Source organism: Delphinus delphis, chromosome 15, assembly GCF_949987515.2.
Source record: "Delphinus delphis chromosome 15, mDelDel1.2, whole genome shotgun sequence".
Lineage (NCBI taxonomy): Eukaryota > Metazoa > Chordata > Mammalia > Artiodactyla > Delphinidae > Delphinus > Delphinus delphis.
In genome coordinates, this window is record NC_082697.1 from 72,445,981 (window position 1) to 72,463,636 (window position 17,656).

Consider the following 17,656-nt stretch of genomic DNA (forward strand, 5'->3'; position numbering starts at 1 on the left):
TTCCATCTGCCGGGACACTCAAGCATGACCCCAAAGTCATCCAGCAGGTCCCATAGTGAGGTCCATTCAGAACACACGAACATGAACTCCAAGCCAGATCCTCACCCAGACCCCAATATTAGGCCCAACCCCATTCCCACCCCTAACTGCAAATCTTCACCCCCTACATCTCCAGGCAAAGAGGGAAGCAAGTGCAAAGGCCCTGAGGTTGGGAATATGCTTGGCAGGTTTCAGAAACAAACATGGCTAGTAGACAGAGCGAAGAGATTGGTTGTTGTTGAGACATGAAACAATGGGGAAGAGCAAGGGTCGCCTTGTCCCGCCTTGCCACCCCCATACCTTTCCTTGACTCTCCAGTGCTCTCAGGATATAGTCCCAGCTCTGTAGCCTGGCCTTCAAGGCCGTTAATCCCCCAGTCCCTGTGCAGCCTTGCACCTCACTTCCTGCTTTTTCCCACTTTCTATGCCAGCCGCGTACCCTGCTTCTCACACCTGCTCAGCAGCAGCCCCTCCTGTCATTCTCCCTGTGTAGCAAGTACTCCTCCTTCACCTGACACAATCCTTCTCATATTTCAACCTTCAACTTGGGTTTCACCTCCTCTGGCAAGCTTTTGCTGTCTCCTCTGCCCCTTCAGAGCTCCCACTGCCCCCAAGCTCCACCCCCTGTCCACTTACTGACCACCCTGCATTGTCATTCTCAGTCTCCTCGTTTCTCTATCTACATGACAGGAGGCGGGGTCATCTCCACAGCCCCAGCACCAGGCCACCCACAAGGAAGACACCTCCGTGAGTGATGGGTGAAGGAAGGCAGGAGCATACTGGTTCCAGCTGGGGGCTCTGCAAAGCCAGGCCAAGGAGTCTGATCTGCACCTGATCTCTGGGAATGCCATGTCAGTGCCTTGTCTTGATGGGGTGGCGGGCCAACTGGGCAGTGAGGGCACATGGTCCCAACGCAGGGACCATCAGGACGAGCAGCACAGCCTACTCCATTCATTGATTCCATGAGCCTTTGCGGTACTATTCCAGAGACTGGGATGGGAGTGAACAGGACCGAGGGGCATCCTGCCCTACTGGAAGGTACAACCTTGCAGCTCAGTTGTCTTCATCATCATCCCTAACATTTCTTGAGCACTGACTAAGGGCCTGGTGATGTTGTAAGCTCTTTCTGTATAATAATTCTTTCCTTTACAAAACCCCATGGAATGGATAGTACTGTTTCCCCATTTCACAGATGAGGAAATTAAGGCACAGCAAGGTTAAGTGATTAGTTCAGGGTCACACAGCTAGTAGGAGGCATGGCTAGAGTTTGAACACAGGCTCCAGAGCCCAGTCTATGAACCCTTTCTACAACCTTTGTCCCCCTGGGTTCCCTTCAGGAAACTGACAAGGTGCTGTCATCCCCATTTTGCAGATGAAATTCAGGGAAAAGACAAGAATCATATTTTTTAGCCTCTATTATGTTACCAGTCACTTTATACATAGATATTATCTCATTTAATCCTTGTAATGACCCTGGGAAGTAAGTTTTATGGTTATTATTCCCACTTTTACAGATGAGGTTCTTGTCAAGATCACACAGAACGGGGACTTCCCTGGTGGTCCAGTGGTTAAGAATCTGCCTTCCAATGCAGGGGACTCAGGTTCGATCCCTGGTCAGGGAACTAAGATCCCACATGCCGGGGCAACTAAGCCCGTGCGTTGCAACTACTGAGCACTCGCGCTTTCGAGCCCGTGTACCACAGCTAAGACCTGAGGAGACTGGCCCCAATGTCTGGGCTGGTTCCTGTTATCCCATAGCCCAGTATCTGTACCACCATCTGTCTGCATTCAGAGGACACATGGTTGGACACCATGGTGACCAAATGGGAGGCACAGAGTCAGCAGTGCTTTGTGTCTATGTCTTAACCTAGTCTCATCTTGGTCCTTGGCACCTTCTGGAATTCACCCAAGCTTTGCCTCTGCTTCCTGAGCATCCCTGGGTTTGATGAGGAGGCCCAGAGGAAGAGGAAGAGCACAGATGGGAGATTGAGGTGTTGGCTTTAAAATTGGGAGAAAGTGGGAGTCCCCTGGTGGCCTAGCGGTTGGGATTCTGGGCTTTCATTACTGTGACCTGGTTCAATCCCTGTCCCTGGTCAGGGAACTGAGATCCCTCAAGCTCTTCGGCACAGCATGAAATGAAAGTGAAAAAGAGCCAGCACGGCTGCCCTCCATTCACAGTTACATACTGAATTCCCACTGTGTAACCCAAGCTTCCCAAAGAAGTGACATATGAACAGACTCTAATCAGATGAGTAGACCCTACCAAATAGCAAAAACGACCCTAACACTGTACTAAACACTGCATGCCAGAGATGCAGGACTGGGCAAGTAGGTCAGTGGAAAAGAATAGAAAGACAAGGAGTAGACCAGTGTATACACAGGAATTAAGGATGTGATAAAAAGGACGCTTCATATGAGGGAGGATAAGGATAAACTATTAAGATAAAAGAGGGAATTCCCTGGTGGTCCAGTGGTTAGGACTCGGTGCTTTCACTGCTGTGCCCAGGTTCCATCCCTGGTCGGGGAACTAAGATCCGGCAAGTTATGTGGCACAGCCAATAATAATAATAATAATAATAATAAAAGATATTGGAAAACTATATGGAAAAGTTTAAATTAGATCATGTAGTGAACGCAGCTGGTGTTCCACCCAAATCCCCTCTACTGGCAGCGTACCCGTCTCAGGCTGGTGTGAGTGTTGGCTGCCAATGGCTCACAGCTGCATCCTTCTCCCTGGGATAGAGGTCCGCATAACAACAATGGAAGCACAGTGGTGGACACACTGCCATTTGCTGCACTACCCAGAAGCTGATGGCCCCCTAGGATGATGGAACCACTTCTGGAAGGCCCAGCTGAGATGCCAGGGTGGAGAGGATACAGTACCATCCTTCGGAATAAGGTGTACACCTTAAAACAATGGCTATTTTATGGTGCTGTGACCCAGAAGATAGGTACATGAGCCTGGGAATTAAGGGGCAGAAGCAAGCGTGGCCCCGCTTAGTGTTGCTCCCAGTGACCTCCTTGGGGAATTTGTGCTTGCAACCCCCTAACTTTAGGCCCTGTGAGTCTAGAGATCCTAATTTCCAGATTGGGGATGGACATTTCTACCAGGGGACATGGCAAGAGTCCCATTAAACTCTGAGCTACACCCAACCCATGGTCACTTTGGTCTCCTTCTGCCAATAGACCAGCAGGCAAAGAAAGAACATGCCATATGGGCAGGGGTAAGAGACCAAGGTCATCACCAGGAAGTAGGACCACCTCTGTGTAATGGGGGTGACAGGAATACGCTTAGCATTCAGGTGATCCATTGAGACATCTCCAGATCCCCATGCTGAGTTTTATTTGTAAGTGGGCAAGTACCATCACCATGGGCTCACAGGGCATGCTAACTAGGGACTCAGACCCTTCAGGGGTGAGGGCCAGGGTCAACCCACCAGACAAACTGTCGAGACCAGCAGAGATACTAGCTGAAGCCAGAAGCAGAAGGGAAGGGGAGGGCTAGAATGAGTGGATGGCAGAGGAAAGAGGCGATAAGTATCAGTTAAGTCTCAGGAGCTAATCCTCCTTTTCTACGTTTACCCAGAAATTATGATCAGTCAGAATCCTGGGGAAGCTGCACCTGGATGGAGAGAACTTAATGGGAGAAGCAAGCAGATTTGAACAGTGCAAAGGTGAACTGTAGTGCACACTGTTGGTGCCCCAGCCAGGTCCCTTTACCAACTGTACACCCATCCCCCACCTGCCCCACCTCCAGAGAATTGCCCAGCACCTCTCCTCCTGGAAAAACTTGGCCAGTGACAGACTAGCACCAGACTGATAAAAAGGTAGATCCCTTGCCTCCAGGTGAAACTAACTTGGTGATACAATTTGGGCTCCAGAACTTTCTCTAGCCAAAGCTAGTCACCAGGTGAGACCACATTCTTGTTCAGCTTTTTGTCACTGCCCTATTCTGATGACCCCATTCTCCTGAGAATACTTCCCCAGTCATTTGGTCAAGAATTTCCATCTTGGACTATATTAAACTCAAAAGCTTCTACACAGCAAAAAAAAAAAACCAATTAACAAAATTAAAAGACAACCTATAGAATGGGAGAAAAATTTTGCAAACCATATATCAGTAAGTGTTGGTGGGTTTTTTTCGGTTGCACAAGGTCTAGTTGTGGCACATGGGATCTTTAGTTGTGGCATGTGGACTTCTTAGTTGTGGCATGCATGCGGGATCTAGTATCCCAACCAGGGATCAAACCTGGGCCCCCTGCATTGGGAGTGCAGAGTCTTACCCACTAAACCACCAGGGAAGTCCCTCAATAAGGGGTTAATATCCAAAATATGTAAAGAGCTGTCAGCTTAATAACAAACAAACTAAAAGACAAGAACCAAACAAACAGCCACGAAAATAAAGAAAAAAGGTAACAAAAAGGGAAAAAAACCCAAAAATTCCAATTAAAAAATGGGCAGAAGAACTGAACAGACATTATTCCAAAGAGGACATCAGACATCAAAATGGCCAACAGGCACATGAAAAGATGCTTAACGTCACTAATCATCAGGGAAATGCAAATCAAAACCACAATGAGCTACCATCTCACACCTGTTAGAAAGTCTATCCTGAAGAAGACAAGAGACAACAGGTTCTGGCAAGAATGTGGTGAAAAGTAAACCCTTATACATTGTTCGTGGGAGTGTAAATAAGTCCAACTACTATGGAAAACAATAAAGAGGTTCCTCAAAAAATTAAAAGTAGATCTACCTTACCATCCAGCAATTCCACTTCTGGGTGTGTACCCAAAGGAAATAAATATAGGATTTCAGCGAGATATATGTGTTTCCATGTTTATCACAACATTATTCACAATAGCCAAGATATGGAAACAACCCAAGAGCCCATCAATAGATGTAGCACATATACAGAATGAAATATTATTCAGTTGTGAGAAAGGAGGATATAAATGAACCTTGAGCACATTATGCTAAGTGAGATAAGTCAGACAGAGAAAGACAAGTACTGTATGATGTCTCTTATATGTGTAATTTAAGAAAGTTAAACCTGTAAAAAACCAGAGAATAAAATGGTCTTTACCAGAGGATGGGGTGGAGGGGATAAGAGTGACAGTGTTTAAAGGTACAAACTTGTAATGAGTAGTAAATAAGTCACAGAGATCTAATGCACAGTATAATGAATATAGACAATAATATTTTACTATAATTCTATAATGTGATAGATATCGCTACATTGACAATCATATTACAATATACAAACGCGTCAAAGTAAGTATACATTAAACTTATACAATGTTACACATCAAATTTATTGAGTTAAAAAAAAAAAAAAGAATCTCCATCTTGGGCTCTGTTTCTCAGGAAACTGACCCAAGGCAGATCCCTTTCTAACACCATTAAAAAAAATAAATTATAACTATATAGCACAGGGAACTATATTCAATATCTTATAATAACTATAATGGAAAAGAATCTGAAAAAAATATATGTATAACGGAATCACTTTGCCCTGCAACTGAAACTAACACAATATTGTAAATCAACTATATTTCAATAAAAAATAAATAAATTATAGATTAAAGACAAATGTGAAAGAGATCTCTAAACTTACTAATGTGAAAGAGATCGCTAAGCTTACTAAGCAAAAATATCTTTCTTTCTTCTAAAGAAAGTCACAAAACAAAACATACATTAAGTGAAAAGTAAAATGTTGATAAATATAAGTACAGCTCTAGTTTTGTTTTTTTTACCGTAAGTGTACCCAAATATTGCTCTTGATTACTCACGTGCACTCTCTCACAATACAGACCACGAATATGTCATGCTTTCCCTGATATTTTCATTAGCATCATGATGATTTTAAAATATGTGCCCACATTTTTTGACGTGCCTCCCTTCAAAGGGAGCAGGCTGATTCCCCTTCCCTTGAATGCAGGCTGGTTCTAGTGACTTGCTAGTAACAACTAGAATGTGACAGAAGTGATCTTGTGTGACTTCTGAGGCTAGGGCATAAGAAGTGTCGCTCTGGACACTTGCCCTTGGAACCTAGGTGCCATGTTGTGAGGAAGCCCAGGCGACATAAGAGGCCGTGTGGTAGGTGTTCTGGCTGTGAGCCCCAAGCTCCGCCCTCATCCATAGTCACACATATGAGTGAACGAGCCTTCAGAGGATTCCAAGTCCCCCCAACCCCGGCCCCAGCTTTCAAGTCTTATAGTTGACACCCCCAAACATGGTAGAGCAGAGACAAGCCATCCCTACTGATGCCTGACTGAATTCCTGATACACAGAAACCATGAGAGATCATAAATGACTGTTATTGTTTTAAGCCACTAAATTTAGGAAGCAATAGATAAACTAACACAGGGGCCATGTGAAATATATGGCACAAAAATGAAGAGCAATTGAATTACATAGACTCAGTAACAATTTGCAGAAAGAATCCAGACAGTTCACAGCACGGAGTGAGATAAAAGTGCGTTTAACATTTCAGACTCCTTAGAATTTCTTAAATCTTCAACATTTCATACGCAGTTGAGCTGACTGTCCCATAAACATAGTTTGTTGTCTTAGATATATGAAAATTGTCATGCAGAAGAAACTTCTGTTTGGCAAACTGAAAAACCAAGTTGGTGCTCCCATGCAAGGACTTGAGGTGTACGTGCTTCCCAGTAACATTGAATGTGGGTGAGGGTACATGTGGGTCCATCCCTAGGCCCAATTCCCCCTCACTCCACCTACAGCCTACTCATTCCCTTTCTCTCTCACAAAAGAGAGAGTGAATCCATGAATCAAGAGAGTGGGAGGGACTTCCCTGGTGGTCCAGTGGGTAAGACTCCACGCTCTCAGTGCAGGGGGCCCGGGTTTGATCCCTGGTTGGGGAACTAGATCCTGCATGCGTGCTGCAACTAAGAGTTCCAATGACACAACTAAGAAAAAAAAAAAAATCCCACAGGCCACAACGAAGATCCCACAGACTGCAACTAAGACCAGCGCAGGGCTTCCCTGGTGGAGCAGTTGTTAATAATCCGCCTGCCAATGCAGAGGACACGGGTTTGAGCCCTGGTCCGGGCAGATCCCACATGCCACGGAGCAACTAAGCCTCTGCGCCACAACTACTGAGCCTGCGCTCTAGAGCCCCTGAGCCACAACTACTGAGCCCGTGTGCCACAACTACTGAAGTCCAAGCTCATACTCCTCAACAAGAGAAACTGCTACAATAAGAAACCCGCGCACTGCAACAAAGAGTAACCCCTGCTCGCCGCAACTAGAGAAAGCCCGCATGCAGCAACGAAGACCCAACACGGCCAAAAGTAAATAAATAAAATAAAAAAAAATTTTAAAGAAGTTTATGTATTAAAAAAAAAGACCTGGGACAGCCAAAATAAATAAATAAATAAATATTAAACAAAAAAGAGAGTGAGAAAGGGAGCAGCTAGGCACAACATCCTACAAAGTAAATGCTATGAGAATCATACCTTACAGATGAGAAAACCGTGGTTCAGAGAGTTGAGGTCACACACTGCCCCACAGCTAGAGGTAAGGCCAGGTCTCCCAACTGAGTCTATGTGTTTCTAGACTTCAGTGGAAAAAAGAATCCCTGGGATACTCTTACAAATACAGATTCCTGGTCCCCACCCAGACATTCAATTGACCCCAAGGAGCCCGGGCATTTGCATTTTTAGTATGGGGGCCACTGCACCCCATCTCCAAGGGGACTCTGGGTCCTGCTTTGAGGGACACTGAATAACACACACACCTCTGTCTTCTATACAGAACCAACCCTGATGAGAGAGATACACAAGAGGTCAGGGGACCGTTGTGGATTAAGAGATCCTGGAGCCATAACAGCAGGATTCGTTATCATTGCTGTGTAACAACTTATCCCCGAAACTAGCAGTTTAAAATAACAACATTTATGATTTCAGTTTCTGTGGGTCAGGGGTCTGGGCTGAGAGGCTCTCACAGGCTGCAATCAAGGTCAGGGCTACGGTCACCTCAAGGGGCAGGAGAATCTGCTTCCAAGTTCACTCACGTGGCTTTGGCAGAATTCAGTTCCCTGAGGATTGTTGGTCTCAGGGCCTCATCCTTCCCTCCCCGGGCTGTTAGCTGGAGGCTGCCCTCAGTTCCTTGCCGTGGTTTTTTTTTTTTTTTTTTTTGGCCCCGTGGCTTGTGGGATCTTAGTTCCTCGGCCAGGGATGGAACCCAGGCCCCAGCAGGGAATTCCCAGTTCCTGACCATGTGGATCTCTCCATGGGGCAGTTCACAACGGGGCGTCTTGCTTTATTAACGAAGCCGAGACGATCCAGAGAGAGGGCTCAGAAGATGGAAGTGACAGTCTTTCATAGCCTATCTTGAAAATGACATCCCATCACTTTTACTGATTCTGTTCATTATAGAAGCAAGTCACTAGGTCCAGACTACACCAAGGGGAGGGGAATACTAGGAGGCAGGGATCATTTGAAGCCATGTCAGAAGCTGCCTACTTCAACAACCAAGTGTGATGTGTGGACCTGTGTTGGGTTCTGATTTCAATAAACCAACTGTAGAGACATTTATGAGATAATCCAGGAAATTTGAACATGGACTATGTATCGGATGATACTAAGGAATTACCATTATTTATTTAGATGTGACAAATACCTGTGGTTATGTTTTTTAAAAATTCCTTATATCTTAGATAAAGCCTAAAGAATATTACAAATGAAATGTTATGGACTTCTTTGGTGGCACAGTGGTTAAGAATCCGCCTGCCAAAAACAAATACTGTACGCTAACACATATGTATGGAATCTAAAAAAAAAAAAAATGGTTCTGTAGAACCTAGGGACAGGACAGGAATAAAGATGCAGACGTAGAGAATGGACTTGAGGACACGGGGAGGGGGAAGGGTAAGCTGGGACAAAGTGAGAGAGTGGCATGGACATACATAAACTACCAAATGTAAAATAGCTAGTGGGAAGCAGCCACATAGCACAGGGAGATCAGCTCGGTGCTTTGTGTCCACCTAGAGGGGTGGGATAGAGAGGATGGTAGGGAGGGAGTTGCAAGAGGGAAGAGATATGGGGATATATGTTTATGTATAGCTGATTCACTGTGTTATAAAGCAGAAACTAACACACCATTGTAAAGCAATTATACGCCAATAAAGATGTTAAAAAAAAAAAGAATCTGCCTGCCCTGGTCCAGGAAGATCCCACGTGCCGCGGAGCAACTAAGCCCGAATGCCACAACTACTGAGCCTGCGCTCTAGAGCCCACGAGCCACAACTACTGAGCCCACGTGCCACAACTACTGAAGCCCGCGCGCCTAGAGCTTGTGCTCCACAACAAGAGAAGCCACCGCAATGAGAAGCCTGCGCACCGCAACAAAGAGTAGCTCCCGCTCGTCGCAACTAGAGAAAGCCGGCGCGCAGCAACGAAGACCCAAACGGCCAAAAATAAATAAATAAAAAATTAATTAATTTAAAAAAATGAAATGTTATGATGCCTGGGATTTGCTTTAAAATAATATAATGGGGGAGGGGAAGATGGGAGGAATGGAGGTATAGGTGAAACTAGATTTGTCACATGTAACAAATGTGGGAAGTGTGTTATGTTTAGAAGGATGCGAGGGTTCATTATACTTTTCTACTTTTATATGTGTTTGAAATTTTCCATAATAGTTAAAAGAGCAAATTGAAGCTAAAAAATCGTACATTGATAGTTGAGGGACTTCCTTGGTGGTCCAGTGGGTAAGACTCCATTCTCCCAACGCAGGGGACCTGGGTTCGATCCCGGGTGGGGGAACTAGATTCCACGTGCATGCCGCACCTAAGGAGTCCGCGTGCTGCAACTAAGACCTGGTTCAGCCTAAATAAATAAATAAATATTTTAAAAAGGAAAGCTAAAAGAATATACAAATTCTAAAGTTGTTGCAGATTGACTGTATTTTAATGGTTAGAAAAGACAATAACAAGAGGGAAAAAAAACATTTCAGATGGGGAAAGAGAACCATAAATATGAAAAAGAAAGAAAAGGAAGGAAGGGAGGGAGGGAGGGAGGAAGGGAAGAAGGAAGGAGGGGAAGGGAAGGAGGGAGGAAGGATAGAATCAAGCATGGGAGGCAGCTGACCCCTGACCCTTGCTTAACCAAAGCAAGTGGAATTCAGGTCAATCTAGTGGAAGAGAGAGCTTTGGGCAGCCGAAATCTAAGCCCTCAGGGTTTCCTAATATCTGTGTAGGACTGGCTGGAATTTAGGGCTTGGCCTGCGCCTAGAGGGGTGGTGAAGCTGGGCCCATTTCAGAAAGGGAATGAAGGCAGGAGGCCTAGTAGCAGCTGATGGAAGTATTACACGAGGATTCAGGTCTCTCCACGGAGTTTTGGAAGAATGCAGTATTGTGCAGGAGGCCACAGACTTACAGATCCTAGATTATGAGGAGACTAAATCTCAAACCCTCATCTCTAAATGAACAAAGGCCTGAGGCTCCCTCCTCATTCTGGATTAGGTCAGGAATTTTGCATCATAGCTGCCTAGCATGGGGCATGGCACACCAGAGGTGCTTAATACCCATTTATTCCATTTAGTGGTAGTGGTCCTCAACCAAGCAGATGTGCATATCAGAATTTTCCAGAAAGCTTTTAACATCATTTTTTAATAATTGTGTGCAATTTTTTGCCAAGGTAGTGCAGTCATTTGTCTGGTTCGATATTCAAAAGGGCCAAAAAGGCATCTGTTCAGTGAAAGGCTTTCCTCCCACCTCTCTTCCCCAGCCTCCCAGTTCCCCTCCCTGGAGGGAAGCATGGATACTTGCTTCTTCTGAATACTTTCAGGACATTTTATGTATATGTCATGAAATATGTATGTTTGGCATTTGCCTTTTTAAAACAAACAGTAGCAAACCACACACACTGTTCTGCATCTTGCTTTTCAAATTTCACAGTGTTGCTCATAATCATTCCATACCAGTTGTTTGTTTTTAAACCACAATTATATCTATATAGTCTATCTTTATAAGAAAGTGGAGGTCTTCCTTTGTGGAGCAGTGGTTAAGAATCCGCCTGCTAATGCAGGAGACACGCCAGAGCCCTGGTCGGGGAAGATGCCACATGCCCCCCAGCAACTAAGTGGGGGAGCCATAGCTACCGAGCCTGCGCTCTAGAGCCCGTGAGCTATTACTGAAGCCCGAGTGCCTACAGCCCGTGCTCTGCGAGAAGAGAAACCACCACGATGAGAAGCCTGCGCATCGCAACGAAGAGTAGACCCCGCTCGCCACAACTAGAGAAAGCCCGTGCGCGGCAACGAAGACCCAACACAGCCAAAATAAGCAAATAAATTTAATTTAAAAAAAGAGAGAAATTACTGACTGAGACATTGAAATACTAGCCGGTTTCAGTTCTCAGATGTGGGCGTTAATGCACAAGGGCTCCCTTCTTCAACTTTGCTTTAAAAAAATTAAAAAAAGAAAGTGGAAAGTTACTGGAATATAAATTTTAAAAATTTCTAGGTAATATTTTGAGTTCATTGCATAAATAAAACCCATATCTTCTATATCCATTCTAAACTAGAAAACCTGTTGCCGTTACATTCTTCTCCCCGCCCCTTACAGTATAGTGGTTTGTTGTGGTAAATATACCTAACACAAAATTTACCATTTGAACAATTTTTAAGTGCACAGTTAAGTGGCATTAAGTACATTCACAATGTTATGCAATCATCACCACTATCAATCTCCAGAACTTTTTCAACTTCCCAAATTGAAACTCTGTACCGATTAAACACTAAGTCCCCATTCCCCCTCCCCTGGGCCCTGGTAAACATCATTCCACTTTCTGTCTCTATGAATTTGGCTATTCTAGGGACCTCATATCAGTGGAATCACACAGTATTTGTCCTTTAGTGTCTGGTTTGCTTCACTTAGCATACTGTTTTCAAGATTCATCCATGTTGTAGCATGTATTAGAATTTATTCCTTATTAAGGTTGAATGATATCCCCTTGTGATACTCATGTATGTCACATTTTATTTATCCATTCATTCATCAATGGACACTTAAGCTTGCTTCTACCTTTTAGCTATCGTGAATATGCTGCTATGAACCTGGGTGTACAAATATCTGTTTAAGTCTCTGCTTTCAATTCCCAGAATTGGAATTGCTAGACCATATAGTAATTCTATTTTTTTTTTTTTTTTTTTGGCTGTGCCATTTTTTTTGGCATGTGGGATCTTAGTTCCCCAACCAGGGAATCAAACCCATGCCCCCTGTATTGGGAACCCAGAGTCTTAACCACTAGACCACCGGGGAAGTCCCTAGTAATTCTACGTTTGATTAATTAATTAATTAAACATTAACTACACATTAAATTAATGTTTAATTTTTTGAGGGCCCACCATACTGTCATCCACAGTGGCTGGACTATTTTACATTTCCATCAGCAATGCACAGGATTCTAATTTCTCCCCATCTTTGTCAACACTTATTTTCTCTTTGTTTTTATTTTTATTATTATTTTTTTCGGCTATGCTGCGTGGCATGAGGGATCTTAGTTCCCTGACCAGGGATCGAACTGTGCCCCAGTCTTAACCACTGGACCGTCAGGGAAGTCCCTGTTTGTTTTTAAGTAATAGCCATCCTAAAGGGTGTGAAGTGGTATCTCATTGTGGTTTTGATCTGCATTTCCCAAATGACTAATGATGTTGAACACCTTGCCGTGTGCTACTGGCCATTTGTATATCTTTTTGGAGAAATGTCAAGTCTGCCACTTACCTTCTTTAAAGTATATATTTAGGGCTTCCCTGGTGGTGCAGTGGTTAAGCATCCGCCTGCCAGTGCAGGGGACACAGGTTCGAGCCCTGGTCTGGGAAGATCCCACATGCCACAGAGCAACTAAGCCCATGTGCCACAACTACTGAGCCTGCACTCTAGAGCCCGTGGGCCACAACCACTGAGCCCACGCACCTAGAGACTGTGCTCCACAACAAAAGAAGCCACCACAATAAGAAACCCGCGCACAGCAACGAAGACCCAACACAGCCAAAAATAAATTAATCAATTAAAAATATATACATTTAAAAGACTAATGACTTTATCATTTTTGTTAAAATGATACCTGTTCATTATAAAAATTGAAGCAAACCAGAAAAAAACAAAGAAGGAACCAACAAACTACCCTAGTTCACCATCCAGAAATAGTCATTACTGCATTAACATTTGGAGAACATGACTCTAGATATTTCATAAGTAAATAAAGAAAAAATTTATAACAATTCATACAATATGTCCTATTTCAAAACAAAAACATTGTATTTAACTTTATTTGAATTTAACAGAAAAAAAGGAAATGGAAACGGAACTGAAAGGATGATGGAACTTCAGAGAAATGTTTCCTCACTACAAATGACATTTATTTTTAAACATTTAAAATTTTTTTATTAGAAAGTTTAAAGTGAAGTATAGTTGGTTTACAATACCGTGTTAGATTCTGGTGTGCAGCACAAATGACATTTTTTTCATATAATATTTCTCTAAGGTTAAGAAAAAATGATTCTGAAAAACATGAAAGATGGACTCATCTATTAATCACATATTTTAAAAGTAGATGCTGGGACTTCCCTGGTGGCGCAGTGGTTAAGAATCTGCCTGACAATGCAGGGGACACGGGTTCGATCCCTGGTCCAGGAAGATCCTACATGCCGCGGAGCAACTAAGCCCGTACACCACAAATACTGAGCCTGCGCTCTAGAGCCCGTGAGCCACAACTACTGAGCCCGCGTGCCACAACTACTGAAGCCCAGAAGCCTGGAGCCAGTGCTCCACAACAAGAGAAGCCACCAGTTCAATGAAATGAAGAGTAGCTCCCACTTGCCGCAACTAGAGAAAGCCCACACGCAGCAACGAAGACCCAAAACAGCCAAAAATAGATAAATAAATAAATTAATTTAAAAAAAAAGAAGACAAACCTTATTTTTGTACAAATGAAAAGGGGCTCTTGGGTGCTAATACCTTGAGTTTGTTTATGTCTGAGAGGGTCTGAAGTCATTATATTTTAATGTCAACATGGCTGGATTAGAGTATTTTCAACTCATGTTTTAAGTATGTATAAATAATATCTGCTCATGGTAAAAATGTCAAACTGCAGAGTAAATTATAAAGTGAAAAGTAAAAGTTTTCCTCTATCTCTGTATGCAGTCTCACTCAGCCATCTCCCTACCCAGCCAGCTGGGGGTGTAGGCCCAGGGCCCGGCACTGAGGTGCTCTACACAGTGTAAAAAATGGTCTTGACCTTCAGTACGCTTATGTTCGTCTCTCAGTTAAGGAAGTGGGGCCAATAGTGCTTACGTTAGGACGGAAGCAAGCTGGATGGGGACTGTGTTGATCTTGTGAGTACAGGTCTTATCCAAAATGGGCAGCCAACTGTTCAGCTCCAGCTGATTCTTCATTTTTAAAATACATTAATTAATTAATTTATTTTTGGCTGCACTGGGTCTTCGTTGCTGTGTGCGGGCTTTCTCTACTTGCGGCGAGCTGGAGCTACTCTTCATTTCATTGAAGCGGTGGCTTCTTTTGTTGCAGAGCATGGGCTCTAGGTACGCGGGCTTCAGTAGTTGTGGCTCGCGGGCTCTAGAGTGCAGGCTCAGTAGTTGTGGCTCATGGGCTTAGTTGCTCTGCGGCATGTGGGATCTTCCTGGACCAGGGCTCGAACCCGTGTGCCCTACATTGGCAGGTGGATTCTTAACCACTGTGCCACCAGGGAAGCCCCTCCAGCTGATTCTTGTTCAAGGAATGCAGACTCAGTGCTGCTGGATTTCAAGTGAAAGGAGAAATTTGTGGCTGCTCTGCCAAACTTAACACACAAAGGGGCTGCATTTGATCAGCTGGCGGATGCTGCAGTTGCTCTGACGATGGGCTCTGGAGTCTTGGGTTTGAATCCTAGCTCTATCTATCACACATCCATTCCCAGTTTCCTCATCTATAAAATGGGATTCTACCTCATAGGATTCTTATGAGGATCAAATGAGATGCTGAAAGCACATATGAGATGGGCTCTTCATAAAGCTTATAATCTAGGGGAAGAGTCAAATGAACCTCATCTGGGAATTCCACACATGAAGGTTTCACTGGGACAGAGACCAGAAGGATGAACAGTTAACTGGGTGCAGCAGTGGGAAGGGTGGAGGGGAAGGGCCTAACAGGCAGAGGGACCACCTCCAGAGAAAGCCCTGAGGCAATCATGCAAACCCAAACTAGAGCAGTGAGGACGCAGAGGAGATAATCTTCTAGGAGCCAAGGACTTCCTAACTGATAAAGTGTGAGCTAGAAGGAGTCTCAGTTCAGCGTGAGGCCAGTCCCTGAAAATTTAGGATTTCACTCACACTGGCCTGTGTTAACTTTCCTGACAGAAAAACCACACCCACCAAGTCTTCCGCAGGGCCCTCTAACCCTCTTCTCTGAAACACAGAAGAGAGGGGGAAGCACAGGGATCAAAAGTGAATTGTTTTCCAGGCAGAGGAGGAATATCAAGAAGGCAGGTAAGAAGGCACAGAGGTAGGAAGCAGTTCCATTTGCTTTGTCAGCTGAGGTGTTTGGGTGAGGGCAGGTGCCTCCAAGACTGGCTGGGCGATTTGCAGCGCCTACAACTTCAGGTTGCGGAATCTGGTCAGTTTGTAAGACCTCAGTCAAATGGAGAATGGGCGCCCCCTGGGAGCAGTACTCGGTACTGGGCACAGGAGGACCCAGATGAGCGGTGGGGTAGGAGGGGGTGCGGCTCAAGATGGGGTAGACTGCCTGCCACAGTTTTCTTCTCACAGGAGCTAACTCCTTCCGGCATGAGGGATTCCTGGGATCCCAGAACAGGTGGGCTGGAAGGGACCTCGAAAAAGGAACTACCAACATGTGCCCCGTGTCAGGCCCTGAGCTGGGCATTTTCGTGAACATTATCTTAACACTCCTAGCTCTGCTTCGAGGTAGGTACCGTTATCCCCATTTTTCAGATGAGAAAAATCGAGGTTTGGTGACTTCCCAAGAAGGGGCGGGGATTTTGTATGACTCCAGAGCCTTTCCCCTGGAGCTCTCACGACTTGGAAGCTACCGACTCTCTGAGGTTTGGGGGAACAAGCAACGGGTGTGAGGCGCCGAAGCTTTCCAAGGGACAACAGCGTAATGGTACTTTCGGCCAGAACCACGCCCCCCTTGTCCCGACAACACTGATTTCTGTTGCTTTCCTTTAAGAGCCTTCCCCCGAGAGATGAAGTCCTCGCCACACGGGGAGGCGGATATTACATATTCCTGGATCGCCCGGACGTCTTTCTCCCTCACCCGCATTGATCCCCACTGGTGACATAAATTCTCCCCCGCTACTAGCGAGTGAAGGCATGAGACTACATTTCCCGGCAGGTCGTTCAGAAGGGGGTGGCGGGGATAGAAGGAAAGAGACCCTCTGTTTCCGTCCGCTCTCAATTTAGCGTATCGGCCGTGATGCATATTTCAACAGCCCACGTCCTTTCTCTGTAGCGCTAAGGAAAGGACTACGTCCCCCAGCAGGCACTGGCGCAGAGGCCGCCATCTTATTGTAGTCCTTTCCCCCGTTTCCGTAGGGAGTAGTCTTAGCGCATGGACTACAAATCCCAGGTCGCCGTCTCCCCTTTCCTTCGGCCGCCATCTTCGCTGGTAGCCCCCGCCCCTTTCCCCTTCCATTGTCTCGACCGAAGATAATAGAGGGGAGCAGGGAAGACTGCAACTCCCGTCAGGCTCTGCGCCAACGGGATGGGGATTTCGGTATTACAGGCGGGCGAGATGGCCAAGGTGGTAGAATGAGGCGATGGGGAGAGGCTAGGTAGCCTGCCATCTTTATGGTAGTCTCCTTATCCTCCTGGATCCGCCATTCTTAAGGAACGCTAGAAGGCCAAGAAACTACTATTCCCATCGCACCTCATAAGATCGACTACTAGTCAGGTGTCCGCCCCTCTTCCGCCATCTTGCTTGTAGTCCTCGTTCCTTTTCACCTTTCCATTGTTCCTGACGAGTAGAAATGGCAACGGGAAGGCAGCAGATGGACTGCGACTCCCGTCAGGTACCACAGACGCGGAGGGTTGTGGACAGGAGGGCGTGTGAGTGCCTGGGAAGGAGGTCGGGCCGGGGAAGAAGGCCATGTTGTTTGTAGTCATCGTTCCCGCTGCCCTATGCTCTGCAACGGGGAGCCTCGGGGCAACCGGACTATAACTCCCGGCACCCTCGGCTCCCGGTTTGGCACGTCCTCCACCATCTTGTTTGTAGTCCCCGCTGGCTCCAACATCCCATTGTTCCCACGGTGGCACCAGCGTCCGCAGGACCACGAGTCCCGTCGTGCCCTGCGCGTGTTAGTCCTGGAAAGTGGAGGTGGTGGGGGAAGGAGGGGGCAGGGGGCGGGGTTCTTCTGGGAGAAGGAGGGAGTAAAGAGGAGGAGGAGGAGGGAAGGAGGAGAGAGGGGAGGGGGAAGAGAGGAGGAAGGAGGAAGGAGCTCAGGAGGGATGAGAGAGGCGGCCAGGGCCCCGGGCCGAAGCAGCGCGGGGCCGGGGGACCAGGGGGGCTGAGACACCCCAATTGCCCCCTCCCCCTTTTCCTGCCCCCTTCCATCCTTTCCTTCCAGCCTCCTGCTTGAGGA